Here is an 18,224-nt window from a genome sequence, read left to right as displayed (position 1 = left end):
TTTTCGAAATTTATGAGTGAAATAAAGAAAGATATATTTTTTATTTTTGAATTTTTAATGAAGAAAGAGAAAAACATAAAAATGATGCATAACATGTAAAATTTAAGATCAAAATAAAAGTGCATGCAAGAACACTTTAAATATCAAGATGAACACCAAGAACACTTTGAATATCAAGATGAACACCAAGACTTATTTTTGAAAATTTTTAAGAAAAGAAAAACATGCAAGACACTAAACTTAGAAATTTTTAATGTTTAGATACTAACAAATTGAAAATGCATATGAAAAACAAGAAAAGACACAAAACCTAAAATTGCAAAGATCAAACAAAGAATATCATCAAGAACAACTTGAAGATCATGAAGAACATCATGCATGAATTTTTCGAAAATTTAAAGAAGATAAAAAAGATGCAATTGACACCAAACTTAAAAATTGACACTAAACTCAAACAAGAAACACAAAATGTTTTTTGGTTTTTATGATTTTATTAAATTTTTTGTATTTTTCAAAAATAAGAAATAAAAAGCTTAAAAATAAAATAAAATTACCTAATCTGAGCAACAGGATGAACCGTCAGTTGTCCAAACTCGAACAATCCCTGGCAACGGCGCCAAAAACTTGGTACACGAAATCGTGATCGCACACTTTTCACACAACTCCGTGCAACTAAACAGTAAGTGCACTGGGTCGTCCAAGTAATACCTTACGTGAGTAAGGGTCGATCCCACGGAGATTGTCAGCTTGAAGCAAGCTATGGTCATCCTTGTAAATCTCAGTCAGGTGAATTCAAATGGTTTTGAGGTTTTGATAATTAAAATATAATTAAAATAGAAAATAAGATAGAAGTACATATGTAATTCATTGGTGGAATTTCAGATAAGCATATAGAGATGCTTGTTGCTTCTGAACCTCTGCTTTCCTACTGCCTTCATCCAATCATGCGTACTCCTTTCCATGGCAAGCTGTATGTTGGGAGATCACCGTTGTCAATGGCTACCATCTGTCCTCTCAGTGAAAATGGTCCAAATGCGCTGTCACCGCACGGCTAATCATCTATCGGTTCTCACTCATGTTGGAATAGGATCCATTGATCCTTTTGCATCTGTCATTACGCCCAACACTCACGAGTTTGAAGCTCGTCATAGTCATCCCATCTCAGATCCAACTCGAAATACCACAGATAAGGTTTAGACTTTCCAGATCTCAAGAATGCTGCCAATTAATTCTAGCTTATACCACGAAGACTCTAATCTCACGGAATAAAAGGCTCTGTTGTTAGGAGAGGCAACCATGCATCGTCAACCAGGAGGCTAAGAGATACACACTCAAGCTATTGCAGGTAGAACGGAGGTGGTTGTCAGGCACGCGTTCATAAGTGAGAATAATGATGAGTGTCACGGATCATCACATTCATCCGGTTGAAGTGCGAGTGAATATCTTAGAACAAGAATAAACTTGAGTTGAATAGAAAAACAATAGTATTTTACATTAATTCATGAGGAACAGCAGAGCTCCACACCTTAATCTATGGGGTGTAGAAACTCCATAGTTGAAAATACATAAGAACAAGGTCCAGGCATGGCTGAATGGCCAGCCCCCTAAACGTGATCAAGAGATCAAAAGTGATACAAAGATAGTCTCAAAAATGATCTAAAGATAAAAATACAATAGCAAGAGGTCCTATTTATAATGAAATAGTAACCTAGGGTTTACATAAATAAGTAAATGATGCAGAAATCCACTTTCGGGCCTGCTTGGTATGTATTTGGGCTGAGCATTGAAGCTTTCATATATAGAGACTTTTCTTGGAGTTAAATGCCAGCTCTGGTTCCAGTTTGGGCATTTAACTCCAGCTTTTATGCCAGTTCTGGCGTTTAATGCCAGAATAGGGTAGAAAGTTGGCATTTAAATCCCAGTTTGTGTTATCAAAACTCAGGCAAAATATGAACTATTATATATTGCTGGAAAGCCCAGGATGTCTAATTTCCAATGCAATTAAGAGCGTGCCAATTGGGCTTCTGTAGCTCCAGAAAATCCATTTAGACTGCAGAGAGGTCAGAATCCAACAGAATCTAGAGTCCTTTTTCAGTCTCTGAATCAGATTTTTGCTCAGGTCCCTCAATTTCAGCCAGAAAATACCTGAAATCATAGAAAAACACATAAACACATAGTAAAGTCCAGAAATATATTTTTTATTTAAAAACTAATAAAAATATAATAAAAACTAACTAAAACATACTAAAAACTATGTAAAAACAATGCCAAAAAGGGTATAAATTATCTGCTCATCAGCCACCACCAAGGATCACCTAGCAAGCCCAAGTTTACCCAATTTAAAAGCACTTAATGTTTTGGGCAAGAACATGAACGTGATCTAATATGTTCAGAGGAGGTTGGAATCAAAAGAAAATGAAAAGATTAGAGTTATTTCTTCCTTATGAACACATTAAATACACAATGAAGAAACTAATTTATTAAGTTTGGTGTCCCAAGGGACACCCATCAGTTGCAATCCGAATCACTCATGATAAGAAGGAATGTGAAGGATTCTCTTGTCATTACTAAGGGGTTTCAGTTTCAATTTCAGGAGAAAAGATGGGGCCCACATGGTGAACATCTCACAAAGCAAGGAAGTCAAAGTGTACTTACACTTTGGAACTCAACACATGCAGAAGGCACAGTGAGATAAGAGTTGGCGCCTCTTCCCACACTAGGCGCCACTCCCCAAGTGGGAAAACATTTGACCCTTTTTATTTTCCACATTTCATATCACACCATTCACCCATTATAAAAGCCCCACCTTTCCAACTCTTTTCCCACTTCAAAACCCCAATCACACACAAGGAGAATCCATACACCTTTTTTCTTCCTTTCTCTTTTCACCTTCTACTATCTCTCTTCCCTTACCTTCTTTCTTTTTTTTCTCTCTTGATTGGGACAATCAAGTCCTAAGTTTGGTGTTGGAGCAAAACCTTGTTTTGCTTGCCATCTCTTGTAACCTCCTCCTATTTTTTTTACAACCTCAAACACACTCTCTCAACCTAATGGCACCACCAAAAAGCTTAGCCTCAAAGAAAAGAAAAACCAAGAAACCAACCTATAGATCCTCAAGCTCTTTCAATGACTACAAGTTCCTCTCTGCATTCAACCAAAATTAATTTATGGTTGGGTGAGTGAGAGGGAGATCATTCCAGAAGTTGGGTTCCAACTAGGGAGGAACGAGCACCCTGAAATCAACATTGAAATCAACAGCAGGGGCTGGTCACTCCTATACAACCCACCAAGGAAGGTGGTAAAGAGCTTGGTGAGGGAGTTTTACGCTAATGCTGTGCCTCAACCAGGACAACACTATGGCTACATTAGCTATGTGAGGGGAAAGTCCATTGACTATAGCCCCTCCAGCATAGAGAGGATGCTAATAGTGAAGAGGACAAGCTCCACCCGGAGCTATGAAGAAAGAATAAAGCAGCAAGACCCTGGGTTTGATGAGATCCTGAACGAGATTTGTGTGTTGAATGTGCATTGGATAAATGATAAGGATGGGATACCCAACCAATTAAGAAGAAGAGATTTGAGCCCCCAAGCTAGAGGGTGGCTAGAATTTGTGAGGAGGTCCCTAATCCCCACATCCAACACTTCAAAAGTGACCAAGGAGAGAGCTGTGCTCATAACAGCATCATGAAGGGTGAGAATGTCAATGTGGGGGAGATGATTGCCAACAATATTAACAAAGTGCTGAAAAGCACCAGTGACAATACAAGGTTGGCATTTCCCAGCATCATACAGAGGCTATGTGATGAGGCTGGAGTTGAAAAGATCATTGATGAGGTGCTAGTGAAGCAAGATAAATTCATAACTACCAAGAAGATGGCCAAAGTGGTGGCTGTTACCCACTTTAAAGGGCCAGAGAACAAAGAGCTCATGCTCATGGACCACAACAATAACAAGAAGAGGAAGAGGCAGAAGAGCAACCTCACTTTCTAGCACTTCAACCACCACCACCAAACTACCAATATCAACAATTTCCAGAGGGATTCAACTGGGAACAACTGCAAGGAGATGTACACCAAATGAAGGGAGACCTACACCATCTGAGAGAAGATGTCAATCAACTCAAGGAGACTCAGCAACAACAAATGGAACCAAGTCAACCAGAACATTCAGCAACTCCAAGGGGGTTTTGAGAACCTCAAGGAGCAGCAAGATCAGATTAACTGGGGAGAGATGCAAGGCAGCCTGTGAATGATTCTGGAACGACAATTACAACAAATGGAGAGTCTTGCTGAATTCAGACACCTTTATGAAGCAAGAACTGTAGCCAGAGGGGAATATGATTGCTATGCACAAACAAAGTTGAGCTACCTGTGCAATGCAGTAGCTAACATGAACCCCAATTACCCCACCTATATGCAGAAATTGGAGGAACTCAGCTCAAGATAGGAAAAAATAGCATACCAGCACAAGGAGAACGTGAAATCTTACATGAAGAGGCTAGGATTCTGGAAGCCCAAGGATGCCAAAGCACAAGAAGGTTCCTCCAAGCCAGATGAAAGTGGCTCCTTCCCTTCCAAGAAGAAGGACAGAGGAAAGGGGCAAATGAACTGAAGATAAAGCTGCTCAAGACACTCTCTAATTTCTGAAATCCTGTTTTAAGCTTTTGTTCGATTTACTTTTTGAATAAATAATCATGCTAGGATAGTTTATGTTTTCTGCTTAGTTTTATTTCATGTTGAAGCCTTTATGAGTCCTCTAATTTACAAGAAAGAAAATGCCATGTATTTCAAGTCTTCATTTCAACATAAATAAAAGTAGAGCTTGTCTCTATAAGAGTTACTGTGAGTTGTGCAAAAATAAGAGTAAGAGAAACCAAGGCCAAGATTGATCATCCAATAAACTAAGAAATAAGAAACTAAGTGTAGAACCTTGAATAAACTAAAAAGAAAATGAGTCATGAAAAGCAACTAATCTTAGAAGGTATAACAAGAGAAGGTTAAGGGGTGTTCCTTGAATATCCATAGAACCAAGAAGTAGTAAGCAATAAAGACCCAAGGCTCTGAGCATCAACTACTGGGATGAGAAAGAAACATTAAAAGGCTCAAAAAGAATTAAAGATCCTAGTAGATGCTTGTGGTGAAGATGTGTTAAGAAGAGACCTGGGCATGTAAATTCTTAAGGGTGTTTCACTACTAGAAATAGAGCTTTTTTGGACGAATTTTGAGACGAAATTGAAATAAAATTCGAACAAATTAGAGACAAATTTTTTCTTTCAAACAAAATTGGAACGATTTTTTTTGTCCCAAAAAGCCTTGTTGCTAATTTACATTTTGTCCGAAATTTTGTCCGAAATTTTTTTCAGACGATTTTGTGACAGATTTTGAATAGGCATTTATCTACTAAATTTCTATCTATTATGATGTATTTTAGACGAATTTCAGACAAATTAGCTAACATAAAGACAACGTATTTCAGACAAATTTCAAACAAAAAATATACTTTATTTCAGACAAATTTCTAACGAATTTAGTCAAATATAACAAATTTTTTTCGAACAAATTTTAAACAAATCAAATATTTCTTTTCAATTAAATTTCAGACAAATTTAATTTAAAAGAATTTACGTATTTGAAACAAATTTCATACAAAACAAAAAATTATTTTCGCACAAATTTTCTACAAATTTAATATAATATTTCAAATAATTTTCATACAAAATAATTTGCTATTTAATAGATAAATATTTTAGAAAATAAATTGCATTCGATCTGCTTTCTATATTAAGATCATCATAATCATTTTTTTTTCATATTACATCATCGAAATTATAAACACATAATAAATTCATGAAAAAGTTAATTACCATAAAAGAGTTAAAAAAATATTTATTATTAAAATACTTTTGTCTATAAATGTAATCAAACTAAATAAGAAAAAAAATACTTAAACTAAAACAAAGAAAGCCTTTAAAAAGGTCAAATATCATGAATAAAATAAAATGTACTAACTAATTCACCTAAAAATTCCTTAATCTAAATCAAAAAAACATATACTCCAAATATCAATCACTCATATTATCATCACTAGAGCCTGTCCCAAGCTCATCTTCCGTGGCATCAGACAAGGTTGAAGGAAGTGGGAGATTCAACTTTTTATACAAAGCATGAATTGTCTTTTCAGTAGAACCAATTCTTTTCTGTTGAACTTTTAGTTGACGTCCTTGATCTTTTAACTTGTGCTCAGCATCTTTCAACTTAACCTTTTGCTCTTCATTGATCATTTCTTGCTCCTTTGCCTTTTCTTTCCACATGTGAAGTTCTTGCTCAATATTTAGATTGTCTTTGGCTGTCTCTGAACAATTTCTGGAATCCAACTTTGAAGAGAGATCTAAACCAAAAGTAGCTTTTTTTTTCCTTTGTCACAACTTCGTTCTAAATAGTGTAATCATCTAGTATATCTAGGCTTTCCTTAGATGCCTCAACATCTCCCTCATTATCCAAGGATAAAGCTACTTGAAAAAGTTCTGTCTTTCGCTTTTTTAATTCACCTTACAAAACCAATTCATTTTAATCGCAACTAAATATGCCATGAACAAATAAGTGACAATTATAGGTGACATAATAAGTGGCTTTATAGGTGACAATTATAGGTGACATACTATATAAGCATTGGACTCAGTTCTAATAGATAACATCCTTGAGCTGTTTCATACTAGCACACAAGCATATAAATTGCAGGTAAAGAAAAGAGCAAAGATTTAGAATAAGAATAATTAGGTGCAAAATGAGACATACAGCATCAAAACATATAACTTTTAAGTTGGTTAGTTATGAACAAAATTTTAGCACAAAATTCTATAAAACTCTATCAAATAATAATTGCCTAGAAACCAAAATGTCCTTACGTTACATTCTACCAACATCAAATTCAAAGGATTTTATCATAATATATATAAAAGTACTTTCTACCTAGAGAGGTGAACTATATGTATCAAATGAAGCCCATGAAGCCACTTTAGATTTTTAGTTATACTCTTCTTATTAGTTCTTACTGGTGCTTCTATGGTCCTCTCATCACATTCACTTCCTCGTATAGTATATTCATTCATGTATTCTAAAATCCCAACATGTACAACATTGAGCTTATTACACTGTTGGCCTTTCATACATTCAATTCCATACAAGATCTTAGGTCCTATAGCTGTATAGCAAAATTTTGCCTGAACTTAAGATGACTTTCCTATATCATTCATTAACAACACTCAAATCATCTCTCTATTTCATCCAACAGAGTACTATTATTTTTCCCCTTTAAGTAGATATCATGACAAGACACTCATTGAAATCACCTCGCTGTCAAGATTGATAAGTATGTAGAGATGATATCAGATCCAAATATAAATCTTAAAAATTTCGCAGAAGCTAGTCTTAGTTGCACTCCGACTCCACTTATACATTTTATTCAATACAAAAGAAATTATCAAACCTGCTAATTGGTATGCCTAAAAATCGTCCTTACTTTATACTTACCATGTACATTGAATTATCCTTGAATATTGTATAATTATAACCTACTCCATTGTGAGTAAAATTTTAAATTAGGAGGATCTATAGGAATACTTCTAAGAGGCTATATCATCACAATGTTACAATAACATTGCTTAACAATAGATAAAACTACAATATATACCCCATTTCATGTTAATTCTGAAATCCACGACAATCCAAGGATCCTATATCAGCTCATTTAATATCAAATCAAGAAAATCAACAACAATCCTTATAAGGCTGAGTAAAACTTCAAAGAATTAGAACAGAAACTCCCAAAGAAAGAAACCCTAACGTTTTGTAAAAAGGGAAGAAGCCCTGAGACAGTAGCATGTATGTAATATCTAAGTTGAGGATGGCGTGCTCTCATACTCACAATAAATGTTGACCCTTGCAAAGGACGCACAAAGAGAAGAGGAGGCACGAACAATCAAGCGAAGGGGCGGTGTCTGAGGCTGGCAGGGGCGCGGGTTCTGAGACCGGCGAAGGTGAACACATTCAAGAGGCAGAGCGGTTGTTCGCAAGTGAAGGCTGGGAGTGCGATTAATGATGGTGGAGGTGGTCTGAGGTGCGAGATTGGAGGCTAGAGTGGTGGATATCTGATGAGCGGATAATTTATACGCTTTTTGGCATTGTTTTTAGTATATTTTTAGTAGAATCTAGTTACTTTTAGGGATGTTTTCATTAGTTTTTATGTTAAATTCACATTTCTGGACTTTACTATGAGTTTCTGTGTTTTTTTGTGATTTCAGGTATTTTCTGGCTGAAATTGAGGAACTTGAGCAGAAATCAGATTTAGAGGTTGAAGAAGGACTGCTGATGTTGTTGGATTCTGACCTCCCTACACTCAAAATGGATTTTCTGGAGCTACCAAACTCGAAATGGCGCACTTCCAATTGCGTTGGAAAGTAGACATCCGGGGCTTTCCAGAAATATATAATAATCCATACTTTGGCCAAGAATAGATGACGTAAACCGGCGTTCAACACCAGCTTTCTACCCAACTCTGGCGTCCAGCGCCAGAAAAGGAGCCAAAACCAGAGTTGAACGCCCAAACTGGCACAAAAGCTGGCGTTCAACTCCAAGAAAGACCTCTACACGTGCAACACTCAAGCTCAGCCCAAACACACACCAAGTGGGCCCCGGAAGTGGATTTATGCATCAATTACTTACTCATGTAAACCCTAGTAGCTAGTATATTATAAATAGGACCTTTTACTAGTCTTTTTGACATCCTGGATTGTATTTTGATCCTGTGATCAAGTTTTAGGGGGCTGGCCATCTCGGCCATGCCTGGACCTTTCACTTATGTATTTTCAACGGTAGAGTTTCTACACTCCATAGATTAAGGTGTGGAGCTCTGCTGTTCCTCAAAGATTAATGCAAAGTACTACTGTTTTCTATTCAATTCATCTTATTTCACTTCTAAGATATCCATTCGCACCCAAGAACGTGAAGAAGGTGATGATTATGTGTGACGCTCATCACCATTCTCCCCTATGAACACGTGCCTGACAAACACTTCCGTTCTACATGAAATAAGCTAGAATGAATATCTCTTAGATCTCCTAACCAGAATCTTCGTGGCATAAGCTAGAATGAGGGCGGCATTCAAGAGAATCCGGAAAGTCTAAACCTTGTCTGTGGTATTCCGAGTAGGATTCGATGAATGAATGACTGTGACGAGCTTCAAACTCGCGAGTGCTGGGCGTTAGTGACAGACGCAAAAGGAGGGTGAATCCTATTCTAGCATGATCGAGAACCGACAGATGATTAGCCGTGCTGTGACAGAGCATGTGAGCATATTTTTCACTGAGAGGAGAGGATGTAGCCACTGACAACGGTGATGCCCTTGCATAAAGCCAGCCATGGAAAGGAGTAAGACTGATTGGATGAAGATAGCAGGAAAGCAGAGATTCAGAGGAACAACCGCATCTCTATACGCTTATCTGAAATTCTCACCAATGAATTACATAAGTATCTCTATCCCTATTTTATTAATTAATATTCGAAAACCACATAACTGTTTTATATCTGCCTGACTGAGATTTGCAAGGTGACCATAGCTTGCTTCATACCAACAATCTCCGTGGGATTCGATCCTTACTCACGTAAGGTATTACTTGGACGACCCAGTGCACTTGCTGGTTAGTTATACGGAGTTGTGAACCATGGTCTTGGCATCAAGTTTTTGGCGCCATTTCCAGGGAAAGAGAGAGCAATGAATTTTACATAATTAAAGTGTAATCGCGATTCCGCGCACAACACCAAACCTAAATTGTTGCTTGTCCCCAAGCAACTGAAAATCAAATAGGATAAAAAGAAGAGAATATACTATAAATTCCAAACTATCAATGAAATATAGCTTCAATCATATGAGCGGGACTTATAGCTTTTTGCCTCTTGAATAGTTTTGGCATCTCACTTTATCCATTGAAGTTCAGAATGATTGGCATCTATAGGAACTCAGAGTTCAGATAGTGTTATTGATTCTCCTAGTTCAGTATGATGATTCTTGAACACAACTTCTTTATGAGTCTTGGCCGTGGCCCTAAGCACTTTGTTTTCCAGTATTACCACCGGATACATAAATGCCACAGACACATAATTGGGTGAACCTTTTCAGATTGTGACTCAGCTTTGCTAAAGTCCCCAATTAGAGGTGTCCAGGGTTCTTAAGCACACTCTTCTTTTGCTTTGGACCTTGACTTTAACCGCTCAGTCTCAAGTTTTCACTTGACACCTACACGCCACAAGCACATGGTTAGGGACAGCTTGGTTTAGCCGCTTAGACCAGGATTTTATTCCTTTAGGCCCTCCTATCCACTGATGCTCAAAGCCTTGGGATCCTTTTTATTTCCCTTGCCTTTTGGTTTTAAGGGTTATTGGCTTTTTGCTCTTTCCTCTTGGTTTTAAGAGCTTTTGGCTTTTTCTGCTTGCTTTTTCTTTTTCTTTCTATTCTTTTTTCGCCTAATTTTTTTTTTCTGCAAGCTTTGTTCTTTGCTGATTTTTCTTGCTTCAAGAATCATTTTTATGATTTTTCAGATTATCAAATAACATGTTTCCTAGTCATCATTCTTTCAAGAGCCAACATATTTAACATTCTTAAACAACAACTTCAAAAGACATATGCACTGTTCAAGCATTCATTCAGAAAACAAGAAGCATTGTCACCACATCAATATAATTAAGCTAAGTTCAAGGATAAATTCGAAACTCATGTACTTCTTGTTCTTTTGAATTAAAACATTTTTCATTTAAGAGAGGTGATGGATTTATAGGACATTCATAACTTTAAGACAAAGTTACTAACTACTAATAATCATGTAATGAAGACACAAACATAGATAAGCACATAATATAGAAAACGAAAAACAGAAGAAATAAGAACAAGGAATGAATCCACCTTAGTGATGGTGGCGTTTCCTTCTTGAGGAACCAATGATGTCCTTGAGCTCTTCTATGTCTCTTCCTTGTCTTTGTTGCTCCTCCCTCATTGCTTTTTGATCTTCTCTTATTTCATGAAGCATGATGGAGTGCTCTTGATGTTCCACCCTTAGTTGCTTCCAATAATTGTGTGGAAGAAAATGTATCCCCTGAGGTATCTCAGGGATCTCTTGATTTGCAGTCAAATGTTCTACCACTGAGCTATAGACTCTTGATGGAAGATTTTGTCTTCCCTTTCCTCTTTCTAGAGGTTTCTCTGGCCTTAGGTGCCATCAATGGTTATGGAAAAAAACAAAAAAAGCTATGCTTATACCACACCAAACTTAGAATGTTGCTCGCCCTCGAGCAAAAGAAGAAAGAATAGAAGAAGAAGAAGAAGATATGGAGGAGATGGATGGATGTGTGTATTCGGCCATATGGCTGGGATTGGGTGGGAGAGAGATGTTGAATTTTGAAGGTAGTGGGTGTATGGATGTGAGTGGTAAATGGAAAACAGAAGGGATGATCATGAATGGGAAGAGAGATGATGAGGTAGGTGGGGATCCTGTGGGGTCCACAGATCCTGAGATGATCCTGTGGGGTCCACAGATCCTGAGGTGTCAAGGCATTTACATCCCTGCACCAATTTAGGCATGTAAAATGCCCTTGCATACAACTCTGGGCGTTCAGCGCCAGGTTGGTACCCATTTTGGGCGTTCAACGCCCATTTGTTGCCATTTCTGGCGTTGAACGCCAGAACCATGCTTGTTCTGGGCGTTCAGCGCCAGGATGCTGCCCATTTTGGGCGTTTAGTGCCAGAACCATGCTCTGTTCTGGCGTTGAACGCCAGACAGATACTCCTCCAGGGTGTGATTTTTCTTCTGCTGTTTTCGATTCCGTTTTTGATTTTTTTGTTTATTTTGTGACTCCACATGATCATGAACCTATAAAGACATATAACTAAGAAAAATATAGTTAGATAAATAAAAATTGGGTTGCCACCCAATAAGCGCTTCTTTAATGTCAATAGCTTGACAGTGGGCTCTCATGGAGCCTCACAGATGTGCAGAGCTTTGTTGAGACTCTCCAACACCAAACTTAGAGTTTGGATATGGGAGTTCAACATCAAACTTAGAGTTTGGTTGTGGCCTCCCAACACCAAACTTAGAGTTTGACTGTGGGGGCTCTGGTTGACTCTGCTTTGAGAGAAGCTTTTTCTGCTTCCTCTCCATGGTTGCAGAGGGAGATCCTTGAGTTTTAAACACAAGGGATTCCTTATTCCATTGAAGGACTATTTCACCTCTGTCAACATCAATCACAATTCTTGCTGTGGCCAGGAAAGGTCTTCCTAGGATGATGGATTCATTCTCTTCCTTTCTAGTATCCAGGACTATGAAATCAGCAGGGATGTAAAGGCCTTCAACCTTCACTAACACGTCCTCTACTTATCCATAAGCCTGTTTTCTTGAATTATCTGCCATCTCTAATGAGATTCTAGCAGCTTGCACCCCATAGATTCCCAGTTTCTCTATTACAGAGAGGGGTATGAGGTTTATCCCTGAACCAAGGTCACACAGAGCCTTGAAGATCATGGTGCCTATGGTACAAGGTATTATGAACTTTCCAGGATCCTGTCTCTTCTGAGGCAATGTCAGTTGATCCAGATCACTTAGTTCATTGATGAACAAGGGAGGTTCAACTTCCCAAGTATCAATGCCAAATAATTTGGCATTCAGCTTCATGATTGCACCAAGAAACTTGGCAGTTTGCTCTTCAGTAACATCCTCATTCTCTTTAGAAGAGGAATACTCATCAGAGCTCATGAAGGGCATAAGGAGGTTCAATGGGATCTCTATGGTCTCTAGATGAGCCTCAGAGTCCTTTGGTTCCTCAGAGGGAAGCTCCTTATTGGTCACTGGACGTCCCAAGAGGTCTTCCTCCTTGGAATTCACGTCCTCTCCTCTCCTCATAGGTTCGGCCATGATGCTTATGTCAATGGCCTTGCACTCTCCTTTTGGGTTCTCTTCTGTATTGCTTGGGAGAGTACTAGGAGGGATTTCAGTGATCCTCTTACTCAGCTGGCCCACTTGTGCTTCCAAATTTCTAATGGAAGACCTTGTCTCATTCATGAAACTCACAGTGGCCTTAGATAGATCAGAGACTAAGTTTGCTAAATTAGAAGTATTTTGTTCAGAGTTCTCTGTCTGTTGCAGAGTGGATGATGGAAAAGGTTTATTATTGTTAAACATGTTTCTTCCACCAATATTAAAGCCTTGTTGAGGCTTTTGATCCTTCCATGAGAAATTTGGATGATTTCTCCATGATGAGTTATAGGTGTTTCCATAAGGTTCACCTAAGTAATTCACCTCTGCTATTGCAGGGTTCTCAGGATCATAAGCTTCTTCTTCATAAGAAGCCTCTTGAGTACTGTTGGATGCAGCTTGCATTCCATTCAGACTCTGAGAGATCATATTGACTTGCTGAGTCAATATTTTGTTCTGAGCCAATATGGCATTCAGAGTATCAATTTCAAGAACTCCCTTCTTCATAGGCATCCCATTATTCACAGGATTCCTCTCAGAAGTGTACATGAACTGGTTATTAGCAACCATGTCAATGAGTTCTTGAGCTTCTGTAGGCGTTTTCTTTAGGTGAATGGATCCACCTGCAGAAGTATCTAATGACATCTTTGATAACTCAGACAGACCATCATAGAATATATCCAGGATGGTCCATTCTGAAAGCATGTCAGAAGGACACTTTTTGGTCAACTGTTTGTATCTTTCCCAAGCTTCATAGAGGGATTCACCTTCTTTCTGTCTGAAGGTTTGAACATCCACTCTAAGCTTGCTCAGCTTTTGAGAAGGAAAGAACTTGGCTAAGAAAGCCGTGACCAGCTTATCCCAAGAGTTCAGGCTGTCTTTGGGTTGAGAGTCCAACCACACTCTAGCTCTGTCTCTTACAGCAAAAGGGAAAAGCATGAGCCTGTAGACTTCAGGATCTACTCCATTAGTCTTAACAATATCACATATCTGCAAGAATTTAGTTAAGAACTGAAAAGGATCTTCAGATGGAAGTCCATGAAACTTGCAGTTCTGCTGCATCAGAGAAACTAATTGAGGTTTCAGCTCAAAGTTGTTTGCTCCAATAGCAGGAATGGAGATGCTTCTTCCATGTAAATTGGAATTAGGTGCAGTAAAGTCACCAAGCATCTTCCTTACATTATTATTATTTTTGGCTGCCATCTCCTCTTCCTGTTCAAAAATTTCTGAAAGGTTATCTCTGGATTGTTGTATTTTAGCTTCTCTTAGTTTCCTTTTCAGAGTCCTTTCAGGTTCTGGATCTGCTTCCACAAGAATGTTCTTATCCTTGCTCCTGCTCATATGACAAAGAAGAGGGCACAGAAAAATAATAATAATAATAATAGAGATCCTTTATACCACAGTATAGGGATCCCTGTGTGAGTAGAAGAAGAGGGGGAGACAAAGAATGTAATGTAATGGAAGAAATACAACTGTGAGGAGGGTTGAGATGTGAGATGAGATGTTAGTAAATGAATAAATAAATAGAATAAGATGGGAGAGGGAGAATTTTCGAAAAATATTTTTGAAAAAGAGTTAGTGATTTTCGAAAATGGTTTTTTGAAAAATGTTAGTATTTTTCGAAAATTTTTAAAATAAAAAATAAAAATAAGAATAATTAGTTAATTAAAAAGAAATTTTTGAAAAAGAGGGAAGATATTTTCGAAAATTAGAGAGAGAGATTTAGTTAGGTAGTTTTGAAAAAGTTAAGAAATAAACAAAAAGTTAGTTAGTTAGTTGAAACAAATTTTGAAAGGATAAGAAGTTAGAAGGTTGGAAAAGATATTTTGAAATTAGATTTTTGAAAAAGATAAGATGAGAAGATATTTTTGAAAAGATATGATAGAAATTAGTTTTTGAAAAAAGATTTGATTTTTAAAATCACAATTAATGACTTGATTCATAAGAAATCACAAGATATGATTCTAGAACTCAAAGTTTGAATCTTTCTTAACAAGCAAGTAACAAACTTGAAATTTTTGAATCAAAACATTAATTGTTATTGTTATTTTCGAAAATTATTTGATAAAAATAAGAAAAAGATTTTTGAAAAATATTTTTGGAATTTTCGAAAATAACTAAGAAATTTGAAAAAGATTTGATTTTTGAAAAAGATTTTGAAAAAGATAAGATTTTTAAAATGAAAATTTGATTTGACTCATAAAAACAACTTGATTTTAAAAACTTTTGAAAAATTCAAATCTAATTTTCGAATTTATGAGAGAAAAAGAGGGAAAGATATTTTTTTTTTTTGAATTTTTATGATGGGAGAGAAAAACACTAAAAAGATGCAATGCATGAAATTTTTAGATCAAAACATGTGATGCATGCAAGAATGCTATGAATGTCAAGATGAACACCAAGAACACTATGAATGTCAAGATGAACATCATAGACACAATTTTGAAAAACTTTTAATGCAAAGAAAACATGCAAGACACCAAACTTAGAATTCTTTAATGCTTAGACACTAAGAATTCAAGAATGCATATGAAAAACACCAAACAACACAAAACAAAAAATCATCAAGATCAAACAAGAAGACTTACCAAGAACAACTTGAAGATCATGAAGAACACTATGAATGCATGAAATTTTCGAAAAATGCAAGATGCACATGCAATTGACACCAAACTTATAACATGACTCAAGACTCAAACAAGAAACAGAAAAATATTTTTGATTTTTATGATTTTCTAAATTTTTTTGGATTTTTTTCGAAAATTATTTGTAAAAGAAAAAATAAGGATTCCAAAATTTTTAATATGAATTCCAGGAATCTTGCCATGTTAGTCTAAAGCTTCAGTCCAGGAATTAGACATGGCTCACTAGCCAGCCAAGCTTCAGCATTTTAACATCAGAGTATATTGCTCTTGATAACAAATTGCAAGCCTCAGTCTAAATAAATTTAGACATGGCTTTACAGCCAGCCAGGCTTCACATGCTTCATGAAACACTAGAATTCATTCTTAAAAATTTTGAATAAATTTTTTTTTGAAAACATTTTTAGTATTATTTTTTTTTTTCGAAAACAAAAGAAAAATTTTTTGAAAGATTTTTGAAAAATTTTTTGAAAATAAAACAAAAAGAAAATTACCTAATCTGAGCAATAGGATGAACCGTCAGTTGTCCAAACTCGAACAATCCCCGGCAACGGCGCCAAAAACTTGGTACGCGGAATCGCGATTACACTTTAATTATGTAAAATTCATTGCTCTTTCTTTCCCTGGAAATGACGCCAAAAACTTGATGCCAAGACCATGGTTCACAACTCCGTGTAACTAACCAGCAAGTGCACTGGGTCGTCCAAGTAATACCTTACGTGAGTAAGGGTCGAATCCCACAGAGATTGTTGGTATGAAGCAAGCTATGGTCACCTTGCAAATCTCAGTCAGGCGGATATAAAATAGTCATGTGGTTTTCGAATATTAATTAATAAAATAGGGATAGAGATACTTATGTAATTCATTGGTGAGAATTTCAGATAAGCGTATAGAGATGCAGTTGTTCCTCTGAATCTCTGCTTTCCTGCTATCTTCATCCAATCAGTCTTACTCCTTTCCATGGCTGGCTTTATGCAAGGGCATCACCGTTGTCAGTGGCTACATCCCCTCCTCTCAGTGAAAAATATGCTCACATGCTCTGTCACAGCACAGCTAATCATCTGTCGGTTCTCGATCATGCTGGAATAGGATTCACCCTCCTTTTGCATCTGTCACTAACGCCCAGCACTCGCGAGTTTGAAGCTCGTCACAGTCATTCATTCATCGAATCCTACTCGGAATACCACAGACAAGGTTTAGACTTTCTGGATTCTCTTGAATGCCGCCAACATTCTAGCTTACGCCACGAAGATTCTGGTTAGGAGATCTAAGAGATATTCATTCTAGCTTATTTCATGTAGAATGGAAGTGTTTGTCAGGCACGTGTTCATAGGGGAGAATGGTGATGAGCGTCACACATAATCATCACCTTCATCACGTTCTTGAGTGCGAATGGATATCTTAGAAGCGAAATAAGATGAATTGAATAGAAAACAGTAGTACTTTGCATTAATCTTTGAGGAACAGTAGAGCTCCACACCTTAATCTATGGAGTGTAGAAACTCTACCGTTGAAAATACATAAGTGAAAGGTCCAGGCATGGCCGACATGGCCAGCCCCCTAAAACGTGATCACAGGATCAAAATACAATCCAGGATGTCAAAAAGACTAGTAAAAGGTCCTATTTATAATAAACTAGCTACTAGGGTTTACATGAGTAAGTAATTGATGCATAAATCCACTTATGGGGCCCACTTGGTGTGTGTTTAGGCTGAGCTTGAGTGTTTCACGTGTAGAGGTCTTTCTTGGAGTTGAACGCCAGCTTTTGTGCCAGTTTGGGCGTTCAACTCTGGTTTTGGCTCCTTTTCTGGCGCTGGACGCCAGAGTTGGATAGAAAGCTGGCGTTGAACGCCTGTTTACATCGTCTATTCTTGCCCAAAGTATGGACTATTATATATTGCTGGAAAGCCCTGGATATCTACTTTCTAACGCAATTGGAAGCGCGCCATTTCGAGTTCTGTAGCTCCAGAAAATCTATTTTGAGTGCAGAGAGGTCAGAATCCAACAGCATCAGCAGTCCTTCTTCAACCTCTGAATCTGATTTCTGCTCAAGTCCCTCAATTTCAGCCAGAAAATACCTGAAATCAAAAAAACACACAAACTCATAGTAAAGTCCAGAAATATGAATTTAACATAAAAACTAATGAAAACATCCCTAAAAGTAACTAGATTCTACTAAAAACATACTAAAAACAATGCCAAAAAGCGTATAAATTATCCGCTCATCAATATCTGAGATCAGAGACGGGAGGCAGAGCACGAGTGGCGAAGCACCAGCGGCGAAGTACGAGTGGCAATGCACAGACAGAGGCAGAGGACGCAGATGGAGCGCGATGCACGAGCGGCAATCACAGACCAGAGACAGAGCACGCACAGAAGGAGGGAGAAGGAGATGAAGAACTAACCCTAAAACGGTGAAACCAAAAGACGGTTCTGAAAAAAGTTTTGGTTTTTGGCATGGTAACCTAGATGTGATATTAGTAGGGAGAAGGCACTCAAAAATTGAAATCCCCTGAAAATAAAAGGCGGTTTTGATAAAATTTTGATTTTTGGCGCAAAGTAAATAA

The 18,224-nt window shown here is 37.3% G+C and overlaps 1 non-coding gene across 1 annotated transcript; it reads left to right on the top strand.

Moving 5' to 3' along the window:
• Positions 1-13,714: 13,714 nt before the first annotated feature.
• On the top strand, positions 13,715-13,822 carry LOC148576516 (small nucleolar RNA R71). Its single transcript, XR_015903699.1, has one exon. It is a non-coding gene; the product is annotated as a small nucleolar RNA R71 (small nucleolar RNA).
• The last annotated feature ends 4,402 nt before the right edge of the window (positions 13,823-18,224 follow it).

This window comes from Arachis ipaensis, chromosome B1 (genome assembly GCF_059453495.1).
Source record: "Arachis ipaensis isolate K30076 ecotype BB chromosome B1, ASM5945349v1, whole genome shotgun sequence".
In the NCBI taxonomy this organism is placed as follows: domain Eukaryota; kingdom Viridiplantae; phylum Streptophyta; class Magnoliopsida; order Fabales; family Fabaceae; genus Arachis; species Arachis ipaensis.
Note: the sequence above shows the minus strand (reverse complement) of the source record. Positions and strands in the feature narration are given on the sequence as shown.